The 18,150-nt window shown below is 39.6% G+C and overlaps 1 non-coding gene across 1 annotated transcript; it reads left to right on the forward strand.

Moving 5' to 3' along the window:
- Positions 1 to 2,141: 2,141 nt before the first annotated feature.
- On the forward strand, positions 2,142 to 2,249 carry LOC112773415 (small nucleolar RNA R71). Its single transcript, XR_003187966.1, has one exon. It is a non-coding gene; the product is annotated as a small nucleolar RNA R71 (small nucleolar RNA).
- Positions 2,250 to 18,150: the final 15,901 nt, after the last annotated feature.

The following is an 18,150-nucleotide window of genomic DNA, read 5'->3' on the forward strand; positions in this document are numbered from 1 at the left end:
CCTGAGGGGTCAAGGACTCATCAACCCTGCTCCATTTAGGCGTGTAAATGCCCTTAGAGTGCAATCCTGGCGTTTAACGCCAGACTGCTGCTTGTTTTTGGTGTTTAACGCCAGCTTTTCTTCCTTTCTTGGTGTTTAACGCCAACTTGATGCTCTGTTCTGGCGTTAAATGCCAGTCTGGTGCTTGTTTCTGGCATTAAATGCCAGCTTGATGCTTCTTTCTGGCGTTAAACGCCAGTCTGATGCTTCTTACTGGCGTTTAAATGCCAGTAAGCTTATCCTCTAGGATGTGCTATTTTTAATGCTGTTTTTCATTTTGTTTTTGATTTTTCAGTTGTTTTTGTGACTTCACATGATCATCAACCTAAAGAAGACATAAAATAACAATGGAAAATAAATAGATATAATTAGATAACATTGGGTTGCTTCCCAATAAGCGCTTCTTTAATGTCAATAGCTTGACAGTGAGCTCTCATGGAGCCTCACAGATAATCAGAGCAAGGTTGGAGCCTCTCAACACCAAACTTAGAGTTTGGTTGTGGCCTCCTAACACTAAACTTAAAGTTTGAATGTGGAAGGTTTTGTTTGACTCTGTATTGAGAGAAGCTTTTCATGCTTCCTCTCCATGGTTACAGAAGGAGAACCTTGAGTCTTAAATACAAGGTAGTCCTCATTCAACTGAAGGACCAACTCTCTTCTGTCAACATCAATCACAGCTTTTGCTGTGGCTAGGAAGGGTTTGCCAAGGATGATGGATTCATCCTCATCCTTTCCAATGTCTAGGATTATGAAATCAGCAGGAATGTAAAGGCCTTCAACCTTCACTAGCACGTCCTCTACTAGTCCATAAGCCTGTTTCATTGATTTGTCTGCCATCTCTAGTGAGATTCTTGCAGCTTATACCTCAAAGATTCTCAGTTTCTCCATTACAGAGAGTGGCATGAGCTTTATCCCTGACCCCAGGTCACACAGAGCCTTCTCAAAGGTCATGGTGCCTATGGTACAAGGTGTGAAGAATTTTTCGGGATCCAGTTTCTTCTGAGGTAATGTCTGCCTCATTAATGCATTCAGTTCATTGGTGAACAAGGGGGTTCATCCTCCCAAGTCTCATTACCAAATAACTTGGCATTCAACTTCATGATTGCTGCAAGATACTTAGCAACTTGCTCTTCAGTGATGTTATCATCCTTTTCAGAGGAAGAATATTCATCAGAGCTCATGCATGACAGAAAGAAGTTCAATGGAATCTCTATGGTCTCTGTATGAGCCTCAGATTCCTTTGGTTCCTCAAAAGGAAACTCCTTTCTATCCAGAGGACGTCCCATGAGGCTTTTATCAATGGGACTCACGTCCTCCTCACTCTCTCTAGGTTCGGCCATGTTTGTCATGGTTAGGGCCTTGCACTATCTCTTGAGATTTTCTTCTATATTGCTTGGGAGAGTACTGGGAGGAGTTTCAGTAATCTTCTTACTCAGCTGACCCACCTGTACCTCCAAATTTCTAATGGAGGACCTTATTTCATTCATAAAACTTAGTGTGGTCTTGGATAGATCAGAGACTATGGTTGCCAGGCCAGAATGGCTCTGTTCAGAATTCTCTATCTGTTGTTGAGAAGATGATAGAAAAGGCTTGCTATTGCTAAACCTATTTCTTCCACCATTATTATTGAAGCCTTGTTGAGGCTTCTGTTGGTCCTTCCATGAGAAATTTGGATGATTTCTCCATGAAGGATTATAGGTGTTTCCATAGGGTTCTCCCATGTAATTCACCTCTGCCATTGCAGGGTTCTCAGGATCATAAGCTTCTTCTTCAGAAGTTACTTCTTTAGTACTGTTAGATGCAGCTTGCAATCCATTCAGACTCTGAGAAATCATATTAACTTACTGAGTCAATATTTTGTTCTGAGCCAATATGGCATTCAGAGTATCAATTTCAAGAACTCTCTTCTTCTGAGGCGTTCCATCGTTCACAGGACTCCTCTCAGAAGTGTACATGAACTGGTTATTTGCAACCATTTCAATGAGTTCCTGAGCTTCTGTAGGGGTTTTCAGATGAAGAGATCCTCCTGCAGAATGGTCCAATAACATTTTTGACAACTCAGACAGACCATTATAGAATATACATATGATGCTCCATTCTGGAAGCATGTCAGTAGGACACCTTTTGATCAATTGCTTATATCTTTCCCAAGCTTCATAGAGGAATTCACCTTCCTTCTGTCTGAAGGTTTGGATTTCCACTCTAAGCTTGCTCATCTTTTGAGGTGGAAAGTATTTGGCCAGGAAAGCACTGACCAGCTTTTCCCAAGAGTTCAGGCTTTCCTTAGGGTGTGAATCCAACCATGTTCTAGCTCTGTCTCTTACAGCAAAAGGGAAAAGCATAAGCCTGTAGACCTCGGGATTAACTCCATTAGTTTTGACAGTGTCATAGATTTGCATGAATTCAGCTAAGAACTAATGAGGATCTTCCAATGGAAGTCCATGAAACTTGCAATTCTGTTGCATTAGAGAAACTAATTGAGGCTTAAGCTCAAAGTTGTTTGCTCCAATGGCAGGAATTGAGATGCTTCTTCCATAGAAGTTAGAAGAGGGTGCAATAAAGTCACCAAGTATCTTCCTTGCATCTCCACCATTGTTATTGGGTTCGGCCATGTCTCCTTCTTTTCCGAAAATTTCTGTCAGGTCCTCTCCAGAGGGTTGTGCTTTAGCTTCTCTTAGTTTCCTCTTAAGAGTCCTTTCAGGTTCAGGATCAGCTTCAATAAGAATGTCTTTATCCCTGTTCCTGCTCATATGAAAAAGAAGAGAACAGAAAAGAAGAGGAATCCTCTATGTCACAGTATAGAGATTCCTTTATGTGAGTAGAAGAAGAGAAGAATAGAAGAAGGAGAAGAGAGAAATTCGAACACAGAGGGGGAGAGAGGTTTCGAATTTTGAGTGGAAGAGGAGTGTTAGTAGATAAATAAATAAACAGAAAGAGATGAGAGAGAGAGAATTCAAAATTTAAATTAAAATAAAAGGAAAATTTTTTTGTTTTTATTTTAATTATTGGTTAGTATTCGAAAATTAAAAGGAGAATTAAAATAAAATTTCAAAACTAGATAAATTACTTAATTGAAAAGATTTTTTAAAAAGTGGTTAGTGATTTTCGAAAATTAGAGAGAGAAAAGTAGTTATGTGGTTTTGAAAAAGATATGATTGAAATGGAAAACTTTTTTAAAATCAATCAAAAAGTTAAGTAGTTAATTGAAAAAGATTTGAAAATCAAATTTGAAAAGATAGGAAGTTAGAAAAGATAAGAGGTTAGGAAAGATTTTGAAATTAAGTTTTGAAAAATATTTGAAAAAGAAATTTAAAAAGATTTTATTTTTAAAATTAAAGTTAATTACTTGACTAACAAGAAACAAAAAGATACGATTCTAAAATTTAAAGATTGAACCTTTCTTACTAGGCAAGTAACAAACTTAAAATTTTTGAATCAATCACATTAATTGTTAGCATAAATTTAAAAAATATAAATTAAAAATAAGAAAAAGATTTTGAAAATCAATTTTTCAAAGTTTTCAAAAATATCTATAGAAAATGAAAAAGATTTGATTTTTAAAAAAGTTTTGAAAAGATAGGATTTTTAAATTGAAAATTTGACTTGACTCATAAGAAACAACTAGATTTTTAAAACTTTTGATTAAATCAAACCAAATTTTCGAAAATTATGAGCAAAATAAGGAAAAGATATTTTTTTTTTATTTTTGATTTTTAATGAGGAGAGAGAAAAAACATAAAAATGATGCAAAACATGAGAATTCAAGATCAAAACACATGATGTATGCAAGAACACTTTGAATGTCAAGATGAACACCAAGAGCTTATTTTTGAAAATTTTTAAGAAAAGGAAAACATGCATATGAAAAACAAGAAAAGACACAAAACATGAAAATGCAAAGATCAAACAAAGAAAATCATCAAGAACAACTTCAAGATTATGAAGAATGCATGCATGAATTTTCGAAAATTTTTAGGAAATTAAAAAGATGAAATTGACACCAAACTTAAAAATTGACACTAGACTCAAATAAGAAACATCAAATTTTTGGTTATTTTATAATTTTTTTAAATTTTTTGTTATTTTTCGAAAATTAATTGGAAAAAGAAAAATAAGAATTTCAAAATTTCTAATGAGAATTCCAGGAATCATGCAATGTTAGCCTAAAACTCCGATCCAGGAATTAGACATGGCTTACTAGCCAGCCAAGCTTTCAGTGAAAGCTTCGGTCCAAAACACTAGACATGGCCAATGGCTAGCCAAGCTTTAGCATACAATCAGGCATACAATAGCTGAATTGATGAGAATCAAAAAGCTCTTGTGATGATGAGTTGAAACCTCGGTCCAAAAGATTAGACATGGCTTCACAGCCAGCCAGGATTCAACATATCTCATGAAACTCTAGAATTCATTCTTAAAAATTTTGAAGACATAGAATAATTTATTTTTGAAAATTTTTCAAAAATAAAAATAATAAAAACAAAAAGCTTTAAATTAAAATAAAATTACCTAATCTGAGCAACAAGATGAACCGTTAGTTGTCCAAACTCGAACAATCCCTGGCAACGGTGCCAAAAACTTGGTGCACGAAATTGTGATCTCAACGGCGCCAAAAACTTGGTACGCACGATTATAATCTCAACTCCTTTTTCACAACTCCGCACAACTAACCAGCAAGTGCACTGGGTCGTCCAAGTAATAAACCTTACGTGAGTAAGGGTCGATCCCACGGAGATTGTCGGTTTGAAGCAAGCTATGGTCATCTTGTAAATCTCAGTCAGACATATTCAAATGGTTATGAGGTTTTGATAATTAAAATAAAATATAAAATAAGATAGAGATACTTATGTAATTCATTGAAGAGAATTTTAGATAAGCATATGGAGATGCTTTGCTCCTTCTGAATCTCTGCTTTCCTACTGCCTTCATTCAATCATTCATACTCCTTTCCATGGCAAGCTGTATGTTGGGGGATCACCATTGTCAATGGCTACCGTCCGTCCTCTCAGTGAAAATGGTCCAAATGCGCTATCACTGCACAGCTAATCATCTGTCGGTTCTCTCTCATGTTGGAATAAGATCCATTGATCCTTTTGCGTCTGTCACTACGCCCAACACTCGCGAGTTTGAAGCTCGTCACAGTCATCCCATCCCAGATCCTACTCGGAATACCACAGACATGGTTTAGACTTTTCGGATCTCAAGAATGCTTCCAATTAATTCTAGCTTATACCACGAAGACTCCGATCTTTCGGAATGGAGGCTAAGAGATTCACACTCAAGCTATTGCAGATAGAACGAAAGTGGTTATCAAGCACGCGTTTATAGGTGAGAATGATGATGAGTGTCATGGATACTCACATTCATCAGGTTGAAGTGCGAGTGAATATCTTAGAATAAGAATAAGCTTGAATTGAATAGAAAAACAATAGTACTTTGTATTAATTCATGAGGAACAGCAGAGCTCCACACCTTAATCTATGGGGTGTAGAAACTCCACCGTTGAAAATACATAAGTGATGATGGTCCGGGCATGGCCGAATGGCCAGCCTCCAAATGTGAACAATAATAAAAGATGGTCTAAAAGACGACATAAAATAAATCTCTAAAAGTAGTTTTTATACTAAAACTAGTAGCTAGGGTTACAAAAATGAGTAAATGATGCAGAAATCCACTTTCGGGCCCACTTGGTGTGTGCTTGGGCTGACCATTGAAGATTTTACATGTAGAGACTTTTTTTGGAGTTAAACGCCAGCTTGGGTGCCAGTTTGGGCGTTTAACTCCAGCTTGTAATTCAGTTCTGGCGTTTAACGCCAGAATAGGGCAGGAAGTTGGCGTTTAAACGCCAGTTTGCATCGTCAAAACTCGGACAAAGTATGGACTATTATATATTGCTGGAAAGCCCAGGATGTCTACTTTCTAACGCAATTGAGAGCGCACCAATTGGGTTTCTGTAGCTCCAGAAAATCCACTTCAAGTGCAGGGAGGTCAGAATCCAACAGCATCTGCAGTCCTTTTTCAGCCTCTGAATAAGATTTTTGCTCAGGTCCCTCAATTTCAGCCAGAAAATACTTGAAATCACAAAAAAAATACACAAACTCATAGTAAAGTCCAGAAATGTGATTTTTATTTAAAAACTAATAAAAACATTGTTAAAACTAACTAAATCATACTAAAAACTACCTAAAAATAATGCCAAAAAGCGTATAAATTATTCGCTCATCACCAACCCCTCTCCTCAATACGAGGCTCAGTAAACCGCCTCAGATCGGAGGGGATATCTACCTTCTTCTCCAAGTTGAGATGCCATCGCTGAAAGAGCAGAAACCGGAGCTCACAATAAAGATTAGGAAACCTTTCTGAGTCGGCAGGAGGCAGGAGCTGGTCCGCCTTATCCTTGTCAGAGAGATGCATCAGAGCATAACCGGAGGTCGCAGACTCAGTGAAAGACTGAGATCTCTTCCTTTTCTTAGAGGTGACCTTTGCTTTTCCCTTGCCTCTGTTAGACATCCTAAAAACAGAAATCACAGGATACATAATATTAAGCAAAGTAGAGGAGTGGAAAAACAAGGATATGAGCATAGACAAAAAACAGGCAACAAAAGGAAATTGAGATACTTTTATGAAGTGAGTCAAAGAAATGAATTCTTGGAATGCAAGAAAAATAGAATTCAGACATCAATCAGAACACAAACCAAGAATTCATGCAATGATAATGAAGATGCTTGTTCATTAAGAAACAACAATTATTATGCCTCAAAAGGAAACAAAAAGAGTTAATTTGAAAACTAAAAGAAAATTTAAAAGGTCAATCAAGTTAAAAGTCTGAAAACTGGGTTAAAGATTAGTGGCATGACAGTTGTTGACTTAACCAAGAGAAGTTCAAAGAGTATAGGAAACAAGCACACTCACATTCATGAAGATGATGCAAGTCATTGATGATAAAATATGAAATGCATAAAAGCATAGAAGAAGAATACAAGTCATCATCAATGTGGTTGGTCACTAACTTTGTAACGATTGGTGTTGAAAGAATTGGGAAAAGCACTTGGTGTAACCGAAAGAAGGTTGAAAATAATTCCTGTTTAAAATTGTTTATACTAGTGGTAAGCACCAATTATTACAAATGTAAGAACCTCAATCATAAGGAAACAGGTTTAAATCAAGTGGTAAATTATGGCAATAGCTTCATTGGTTAACTAAAGTGAAAATTGAACTTGAACTAAGAAGTCATAAAGCTTTTGACTTAATCCTGAAATATTGAAAACACAAAGAAGGTTCGCATTGACTTAGTTAATCAAGTTTCTATTTGATACAGAAATCCGTCAAATAGTTCCTTGATTCTGTCAATCACACATGCACATGAAAGGGAACCAAAGAATTGCAGAGATGCTAACAATCAACCCATGTATTGAGTTTAGTGTATGTTAAATGAGTTTCAAATCCAAAAAGTACCAATTCAATCCATAGGTTGTAAATTGAAATGGGCCAATTTCGAAAAAAATTTGGCAATCAACTTTAGAGTGCTCTAAGGGTGTTTCAGGCTCAAAGGGGTTGTCAGTACGCCTCGACGTCACAATCAACTTCAGATGTTCATAGCGTCGCTTATCGTGATGCTCAGATTGCTCATAACGCCGCTGATTGCGACGCTCCATCTGATCAAGGCACTCAAAAAGGCGGTGCACAAGATGGTAGACTGGCTGAGAAGTAGATGATGGTGTCACGGAAGCAGGTGGTGCTGCAGGTGCTGAAGGTGCTGCTGAGGATGTGGTTGCAGCAGTAGAAGTAGTTGTAGTAGGTGGTCTGTGACCTAGAGGTCCAAACCGCTTGCCGTGCGGAATAACCTTCTTGCAGTCGGCAATTGGTGGTCTCTCATCCTCTGGCTCCCAAGGCACCTCAACTCGACGAGCCATCTGGGTGATCAAATAAGGAAATGGCAGGGTGCCTCTGACATGAACTCTAGACATGTACTTTCTAATGAGCCTTGGAAGGTATAGGTCCTTCCCTTCCATGATGCACCAAAAAAGGAGGATCATAGCGGCTGGCACTTCTGACTCGTGAGTACTAGGCATCACATAATTGCTCAGTATCTGTTGCCATAGCCTTGCCTCATCATTGATATAAAAAACCTTTATACCCCGTGGAGTTATGTTTGACTTTCCCATAGCCCACGGAACATCAAGATCAATGGCTATAGTACACCGGACAGCATCCCAATCAAAACTGATGAATCTAATAGATTCCTCGGCCTTCTGAAAACCCTATATATATCATCTGTTTTAGGCTGGAAGTGGAGGATATCCTCTATCGCCTCCTCAGTGACTAAAATATGATTTCCCGTAAGCTGCACTGAATCAAGGGTCGTCCTATAATAGTTAGAATAGAACTCACGGACCCATGATGTGTTTACCTCTGCTAGATCTCTATCCAGAAATACCCAACCTCTCTGTTTGATCTGATGTTTAGTGTACTTCTTCAATTCGGTTGGTATTTTGAGCTTCCTTTCCAAGTAGAGGTTCCGTTTTTCTACAAAGACCAGAAACTTAAGTTGACAGTAAAGATTGGCAAATTTGACTGGGTTATTAGTAGGCACAAGTTGATCAGCTTTTTCTTGATCAGTAAAGTTCTTTTCACACCAAAATTCATCCGATAGAATATCTGATAGAGCAACGGATGACTGTCTTCTCTTCCTCATACTGGAGCTGGCCTTAGCCTTGCCTTTCCCTTTCTTATCAGACATCCTGAAAAACAGAATTCTCAGGGTACAGATTATCAAATTAAAGCATAGAAATAAAAGGGCAAATAATATGCAACCAAAACAAGCAGTAGATAGCCAAAAGAGGAGTTAAAGCTAACACATGGAGTGAGTCAGAAAGAGATAAATCCTTGGAATGAAAGAAAGGTAGGATTCAAAGAAATCAATCAGAAATCACAATCCAAGAATTTATATAATGAAATTTAGAATGCTTGTTTGTTAAGAAACAACAATTATCATGCCTCGAAAGAAATTAAGAGAGTTAGTTTGAAAAGGGTGAAAACGAAAAAGAAAAGTGAGAAAGTCAATTTAGTTAAAGGTTAGAGAAGTAGGTTAGAATTAGTGGCATGGTAATGTAGTTCCTAACTAAAAGAAGTTCAAAAGGGGTAAGAACAAGCAAGCTCATATTCATGCATACAATGCAAGTCATTGATGATAAAACATGTAATGAAAGAAACACAAAAAGAATTAAATTCATCGACAATGCATTTCAAATAGAAAGGTAACCAAAAGGAATGGAAATGTTAACCCATCACTGACGATTGGATTTTTGACGGTTTAGAATTTCACAAATGAAATCTCGTTGCAAGTATAGTTTCTAAACCAATCACTAATCCTTTCATACAAAAAGTTGTTTGTCACTAAAACAAACCCCTAAAATTTATAAACCGAAGTATTCAAACCTCGGGTCGTTCTCCCTAGGAATTACAATAAAGTGTCTTGTTATTGGTTATGGATTGTATTTTGGGGTTTTGGGATAAGAGACATGAAATGTAAATGACAATGAAAATAAACTAACAACTAAAAAGCACTTGGCAAGGTTGTGAGAATTAGAAGTCCTATCCTAGTTATCCTCCTCGATTGTGACCACAATTGTCCATTGCTACCACTTAGTTAACCTCTAATAATGGAGGAAAGTCAAGTGGATAAATCAACTTGATTCCACAAGTCCTAGCCAACTCCCAAGGGAAAGACTAGCTTTAGTGGTATCTAAATCAATTAGCAACTTCTAATTATCAATCAACAAAGACATTAGATAACTCAAGCGTCACTAATTACTCTACCATAGCCAAGAGGAACAAAATCTATACTAAAATCCAACCAAGCATTTCATCAAACACTTGGAAGGCATAAAAGAAAAGCAAAGTAAATTGATAACAAAAATAGAATCTAACAACAATTATGGCAATGAATTAACAACAACAATCAAAAGAAACACAATTATTATGAATTACCTCTAATTGAATTGAAAGAAAATAGAAGGAGAAAAAGTAGATCTACAACAAAACATAAGAACAACATAAAGGAAATTGCAATGTAACAACAAAGAATTGAAAGGTAGAAGTAGAAGAAAGCAAAGATTAAAACCTAGATCTAAGATTATTGAACTAAACCTAATCCTAATTCTAGAGAGAAGTGAGAGCTTCTCTCTCTAGAAACTAACTACAAAGCTAAAACTAAACTAATTGTAACTAACATCTAAAGTGATCAATGATCCTAAGTGATGAATCCCCATCCTCCCTTAATCCTTCATCCTTTTATTCCTTTCCCTTGGCAATTTGGCGCCAAAATGGGTTCAGAAAACCTCTCAAAATCGCCAGGCACGTGTTGCATTAATGAGGTCATGTGCCATCATCGGCGCGTGCGCGCATGGTACGCGTGCGCGTCCCTGGTCGATTCTGCAATGTGCGCGCGAGCGCCTTGTGCGCGTGCGCGTGCATGGCTGACTTTGCTTCTTTGACTTTTTTATGCTTCTCTCCACTTGTATGCTTCCTTCCTTGCTTCCTTCCTTGCTTCCTTTGATCCATGCCTAGTTTCAACCTGAGGTTACTAGCAAACACATCAAGGCATCGTATGGAATTAAACAGAAACTAGAATTCACCAAGACAAGGCTTAAAAAGCATGTTTTTACACTTAAGCACAATCATGGAAGAGATAACAAAACCATGCTAATTCTTAGGCTAAATGTGACAAAAGGTTATCAAAATGTTCTAAATTCAAGGCAAAATAAACCGTCAAATTGGGGTTTGTCAACCTCCCCACACTTAAGCCTTAGCATGTCCTCATGCTAAAAATAAGAAGGAACTAAGGGGTATGGCATTTATTGGATGCAACTAAACTATATGAGTCCTATCTAAATGCAACTATCTAAGGCAATTGGAAATGCTTAGTTCAAACAAATCGATTCCCAAGAGAGCATGTGTAAGTACAAGAGCTAAGTAATAAGGACCAAGTCCAAACCTCAATTGCATTGAATTTTTAAAAGGAGTTCAAACCTGCAAGGATATAGATAATATTGGTGAATGCATGTAATTGAACTTTTGAACCCTCACCGGATGTGTATCCGCTCTATTCACTCAAGTGCTTAAGGGTTAATCCACTCAATTCTCTTCTAATCATGCTTTCCAAGATTTGATTTTCTTCTAACAATCAACATTTATTCAATGCGTGCATACATTCATCATGAGGTCTTTCATTTAGGTTGTAATGGGGTTAGGGTCAAGGTAGGATCATTTATGGTCAAGTGGGCTAGGATTTGAGTCTTTGATTAGCATAGACTTTCCCACCTAACCTAATTAATGACCTATACAAATGCGAGCTATTCTAACTACCCATTCTTCACTTTTTCTTACATACTTCATGCAGTTTCTTTTCATTTCACAACACTTATGCATTGATTCCTTTTTATTGACTTCACTTCGGGGCATTTTGTCCCCTTTATTGCTTTTCTTTTTTTTTTTTCTACATACATTTTTTTTTCTTTTCTTTTCATCATTCATTTTTTTTTCTTATATATATTTTTTCTTTTTCTTCTTTCAAACTAGATACAAGAACATCAATGCATAAGGTCTCTATATTTGATTAATACATGAGTATGTGCCCAATTCCTAAACATACAAGTGTATTGCCCCTTTTTATCCCGTCCAATGTTCCCAAGCCTCACCAACTTGAATAATACACACTCTCACTAGCCTAGGCTAATCAAAGATCCAAACAAGGACTTTTCATTGGTTTTCTGCCTTAGGCTTGTAATGTGCTAAAATAAGAATAAGTTGGTTAAGCATAGGCTCAAAATTGGCTAGCAATGGAGAGTAAAAGGTTGGCTATTTGGGTAAGTGGCTAATGAAAGAATGGCCTCAATCATATAAATGCACAAACACAAGAAATAAACGGATATATAGGATCAAGCAAATTAAGGATCACAATCATGGAAAGAGAACAATTTCACACAAGAATGGAAAATAAGTGGTTATAAAATGTAACCACATCAATAGGCTCAAGTCTCACAAGCTTGTGTTCTCAATTCAATACATGCTTCAAAAGGTATGAATTTCAAGCAAGTTTCAAAAATTTTCTTTCAATCAATTGGGTTAATGCCCTATAATTAAACTTTCTTGAAAAACCTCAATGTTTGACTAAGCATTGTTGTGATTGAAAAATTCAAAAATTTTTCTTAGTTTACCCTTTTCTTTTTTTCACTCAAAACCAATTTCTTATGCAAAAAGGGGTGACTAAGTTCCACTTAAAACATGATTTCTAATCACAACTAAAAGGAGAATATACAAAGGAGATATGCGAAAATGTATAAAGAAAAATCAAACTAAAATATGGAATCTATCATCCAAAATATCTAAAAATATCCAGAAGCATCAAAATATCTAAAATCCAAAATAAGCAATAAAAGTATCCAAAGCAAACTAGAAATGCATCAAAATATATACAAAAATGTGCAAAATGAAATAACTAGGCCGAAAAAGAGTTCACCGGTTCCCAAATAATGCTACCGGTGCCCTCCCCACACTTAAAACCAAGCATCGTCCGTGATGCTAAACCGGAGGATCGGTGGGAGGTGCAACGATAGGCTCTGGCTCTGTCTGTGGCTGTGGGACCGGCTGAGGAACAGGCTGAGGAACAGGCTCCTCCTGAGTCTGAGGTGGTGCCTCCATATGTGCCGGCTCCGTAGTGTCAGGGGCATCCTGCTGAGCTGGTGCCTCCGCGTCCTCCTCCCGATGATCCTGCTCATCGGAGGCCGGAGAATCAGGAAGCGGAGGTAGCTCAGCGCCTAGAGAGATAAGTGCCTGGTCCATCTGATCCAAACAGCGTCTAACATGGCGTCGCTCTCGCTTTAGGAACCGGAAGAGACGCTGGACCAGGAGATATGTAGGCTCAGGTGCTGCCGGAGGGTCTGTAGATGGTGGAGGAGCTGCGGCTGTAGAAGATGATGGGCCAGCTGCAGGGGCTGGTGGTGAAGGTGTCCCTATGGCAGCCCGAGCCCGAGAGCGGCGGCTAGCAGGTGGCCTCTCATGCACCCAAACACCCCAGGGGATAGTAATCTCCCTGTCATCGGCATCAGCTGGTGGTGGTCGCACATCATCATCTGACCACGGGACATCGGCCAGGGCTGCCATACTCGTGACCAAGGTAGGAAACGGAAGTAGGCCACGAATATGCGCCCGCCACATGCACTGTCGGATAAGTCTAGGGAAGGAGACATCCTTCCCTTCCATAACACACCCGATCAGCAGAAGCATCTCCATGGGGACCTCAGAGAAGTGGGTGGTAGGCAGGACGTAGTGGGCAAAGATCATCTGCCAAGTCTTGGCCTCCCTAGTCAAATGATTGAACAACATCCCCTTTGGCTTGGTGTTACCCGCATCCATAACCCAAGAAGCCTCCGGTATCCCAATCACGCGCCGAAGCGCCTCATAATCAAAAGTCATGGTGTGGATGGCCATCTCAGCCTGATGATGGGCACACTGGTCATGTGGAATGTGCCGGCAATGTAGTGCCTCCCCAATGGCGGTCTCGGTGATCAGAATCTCTCTACCCCGCACCTGAACTGAATCCAAGGTCGGACGGAAAAAATTGCAGTAGAATTCCTTCACCCAAGATATGTTGATGTCACCCAAGTCCTGGTCAACAAAATCAATACCTAACTCAAGGATCCGGCCATTAATGCGCCGTCTCACATCATTAGGTAGGAGCAACTTCTTCTCAATATTCAGCTTCGTGGTTCGATATCTGGAGAACCGAAGCTCACAGTAGAGATTGGGGAATTTGTCAGGATTGGTGGAAGGCAACTACTGATTCTCTTTATCCTCGTCCTGCAAAGGATTCCTAGCATAGTTCTTGTAGATGGAAGGAATGGAGGGGGTAGAGTGTTTTCTCTTCTTGGAGGTGGTGGCTACGGCTTTGCCTTTATCCGACATCCTGAAAAGAATATGATAGAATATATAAAACATTTAGCATGTAACAAAGAAGCCATGTTCAGGATATCATTATCAAAGAGCAATCAAGATGTTGCACTGAATATGTAAAAGTGAACAAGTAAGCATAAGTGACTGAACCAAAACCGTAATCCTCATTAAAGGTAACGCCTCATATGCAAAATGCACTAATATCATCATATTCATGAAAGAATTGTTAAAGAGGGTGAAAAGTTAGTGTAAGTAAAATGGTGAAAGAAATTAGTGGGTTAGAAAAGTGGATTAGTGATATGATGATATCTAGGCTCAATTGAACGAGAAATTGCGGTTCATGTGCACGATGATTGTGCAAATCCGGGAAGTCAAAAAGGAAACGGAAATTTGCCCAAAACTAAAAATAAAATAAAAAAAATCGAAGTGAAACTAATTCTCTTGAAAATCGGGCAGCATTCCGGCTGAAAATTGGACGTTCCCGGATAGCAGAATAGCACAAACAGTAAGAAAGCAGCATCAATTAAGCACAGCAGCAGTGGTACAGCATTCAGGCAACAAGAAGTGCATAAAAAGCAGTCCAAAACCAGCATACAAATAGACAAACAGCAAGTAAGCACATACGGAGCACTTAACAGGCCTAGAATCCTCTATCCAGTCCTAGCTACCTAACCGCAAGCAGTGACGGCGGCGGTGGGGGTGACGGAGCGCTCGCCGGAGGTGTGGGGAGGAAGGTGAAGGATGGGGGAGAAGAACTGGAAAATTGGAGGGGGTGTTTGCGCGACTGCGCAGTGGCTTCGCGAGCTAGGGTTATCCCTGTTTTTGAATCGGCGCGCGCGCGCACCCTGCGCGTCCGCGCCCTTGGAGAGAATGTGGACCCTACGCGTGCGCGTACAATGTGCTTAAGCGGGGATGAGCAAAAAGAGGGAAGGACGCGTGCGCGTACCGTGCGCGCACGCGTGCATGGAGTTGGGCCAGGGGCTTAGAGTTGGCCCAACCCAGGCCTAACTCTCTGGAGGATGGCCTGGAAGTCGCGCTACGAGATTTGCGCGCACGCGGCAAGTACGCGTCCGCGTGCATTGACAGTTTATTGTAGGACGCGCAAGCGCGATGCGTGCGCTCGCGTCTTTTCCTGCTTCTGGCATATATGCGCGCACGCGGCCTGTGCGCGTCCGCGCGAGGTGAGTTGAGCTGGGGGCTTAAAGTTGGCCCAAATTTAGCGCAACTCTCTGGATATTGGCCCAGAAGTTGCATCAGCGAATCGACGCGGACGCGGCAAGTGCGCGTACGCGTGTAGTTCCCCATAGCTGTATGTGCGCGTACGCACGTAGCGCGCGTCAGCGTGGAATGAGTTGGGCTGGAGGCACAACGCTGGCTCAGGAGAGGCCCAACTCTCTGGAATGTGGCTTATGGTGCATGCGCGTCAGGACGCGTACGCGCACGTTGCGCGCGCGCGTCCATGCCCATTTCTTCATCTCTATCTCTTTTTTTTTTTTTTTTTTTTTTTTTTGAAAGAAAAACTTGCTGGGTGCTCCCCTTAGTATTCACAACTCTTATTCACTCAACCATCATACAATTCACAAAAATACAATTTTTGATATTATTCATCTACTACTAAACACAACATGCATGTGACTAAGCTAACAATTAAATTGTACAAACAAATTTGTATGAAACATCTACCTACAATGGTAACTCAAATCACTTATTAGGAAAATTTAAAAGGGAATGGAAAGAGTTTACCATGGTGGGGTGTCTCCCACCTAGCACTTTTAGTTTAAGTCCTTAAGTTGGACATTTTGAGGGGCTCATTGTCATGGTGGCTTATGTTTGTACTCGTCCCTGAATCTCCAAGGATCTTTGCTCCTCAATTGGTTGACAGAATTTCCAACCATATTCATCAAACTTGGGCAAAGTTCTACCCAAGACACGAGTCCCCATAGTTGGTCTTCATTTAGCGAACCGGGATCCCATATCTTGTCTTCACACCCATCCGTTAGTTGAGTTTCATGGTTTTGTCGGATGAGCGGTTGACATAGAGGTGATTGACTCATAGAATTCTCTTTACTCCACCAATGCTTCCTCCCAGATCCATATAAAGTAATTCTTGTCCCACCATCATCCCTATACCTTGAAGCTTTGACCTCAATGAGCCTAATTCCTAACTTGCAACCACTACACAACTCATTCTTGCTTTTAATTCCACAAAGAGCTCTAAGTTGTCCATCCGTTTCAATCAAACCATATTCAAGCGAGAAAGTAAAGCTTATGGATAAGAATTTTACCCACTTGAATGTTGTGTTGGATGGTGACTTGGGAAGAGGGTCTTCCCCACACTTAGACAATGCAAGGTCTACTTCCTTGTGCTCTTCTTTGTGTATTTCCACCTCTTCACAATTCTTCTCACTTTCAACCTCATCCTCTTTGTTACGTGGCTTGGTGTTATCTTCAAGAACTTCATCTTGTTTAATGAGAGGCGATTCAATTTTGGATAGAAATTCATTGATGAACGAGGTCATCTCTTGATCAACCTCTTCATATTCTTCAATTTCAATATACACCATGCCAACGTTCTCCTCTTGGTAGCTCTCTTTCTCATTGCTCACCAAGGGTATGGGAGGTTGTGCACACTCTTTTATACTTTCAATTCCATGTCCAATGGGAGAGGGTTCCATTGTAGAGAGAAATTCTTCCATGATTGAATCCATCTCTTGATAAGCCTCTTCCAAGTCTCCAACGATGATATGCCTTGGGGGTTGCGCACCCTCCTCAACATCAATATCAAGCTTCTTGGGAGAGTTCTCCATGATGCTACATTCCCATGGACTTTCAACATCTCCGAAATCTTCAACCACTTCTTCCCTTTCTTCAATGATCATAGGCTCCTCCAATTGTTCTAACACAAAATAGCCTCCCTTATTTTCCACCGGGTTTTCCAATCTCTCCTTCATGCTATGATCTTCAATGGATTCTTCACATGTGGCCACGGAAGCACCTTGAGTGTTCAAACATTTGTAGGCTAAAGTATGCACTACCTTGGTCAAGTTAGTCACAAACTCTAAGGTGTCCCTTTGCATATCCGCTTGTCCTTGAAGTAGCAAGGTAAGAGAATCATCTATTGGGGCTTGGGGTGGATAGGAAGGTTCATTATTTTGGAGAGAGGGTTCATGGTAGGAAGGTGGTTCTTCTTGGTAAGGGTATGGGGGTGGTAGGTATTGAGGTGGTTCATGGTAGTAATCTTGATAGGGTTGTGGTGGTTCTAAGGTTTCTTGCTCATAATGGTCATGAGAATATGGTATGGGTGATTGGTCATATGGTGGATATGGATCATAGGAAGGTGCTTGGTATGGAAAGGCTTGTGAGTATGGTTGTGGTTCATGTTGAGGATACGAGTCATAGGCATATGGTGGTGGTTGGTTGTTATAAAAGGAGCCACCATAGCCATTAAATTGGCATGCATTAGGATGGAAATTATACCTAGAAGTGTCCGGAGGTTGATGCCAATAGGAGTGATCAATTCCTTGAGGCTCCTCCCATCTTGGAGTGTTCCATCCTTGGTACATGTTAGCATTGAAGTTCACATTCCCTACAACACAATTAAAGCCAAACTCATAGCCAAAGTGAGAATTCATTATGGAAAAACAAAATAAAACTAGCAAAATCTAGTAAACAAGCAAAAGACAAACTATTTACACTATTCACATATGTACAATAACCAATAACATAACACCATTGCAAATCCCCGGCAACGGCGCCATTTTGACGATTGGATTTTTGACGGTTTAGAATTTCACAAATGAAATCTCGTTGCAAGTATAGTTTCTAAACCAATCACTAATCCTTTCATACAAAAAGTTGTTTGTCACTAAAACAAACCCCTAAAATTTATAAACCGAAGTATTCAAACCTCGGGTCGTTCTCCCTAGGAATTACAATAAAGTGTCTTGTTATTGGTTATGGATTGTATTTTGGGGTTTTGGGATAAGAGACATGAAATGTAAATGACAATGAAAATAAACTAACAACTAAAAAGCACTTGGCAAGGTTGTGAGAATTAGAAGTCCTATCCTAGTTATCCTCCTCGATTGTGACCACAATTGTCCATTGCTACCACTTAGTTAACCTCTAATGATGGAGGAAAGTCAAGTGGATAAATCA

Source organism: Arachis hypogaea, chromosome 18, assembly GCF_003086295.3.
Source record: "Arachis hypogaea cultivar Tifrunner chromosome 18, arahy.Tifrunner.gnm2.J5K5, whole genome shotgun sequence".
Taxonomy (NCBI): domain Eukaryota; kingdom Viridiplantae; phylum Streptophyta; class Magnoliopsida; order Fabales; family Fabaceae; genus Arachis; species Arachis hypogaea.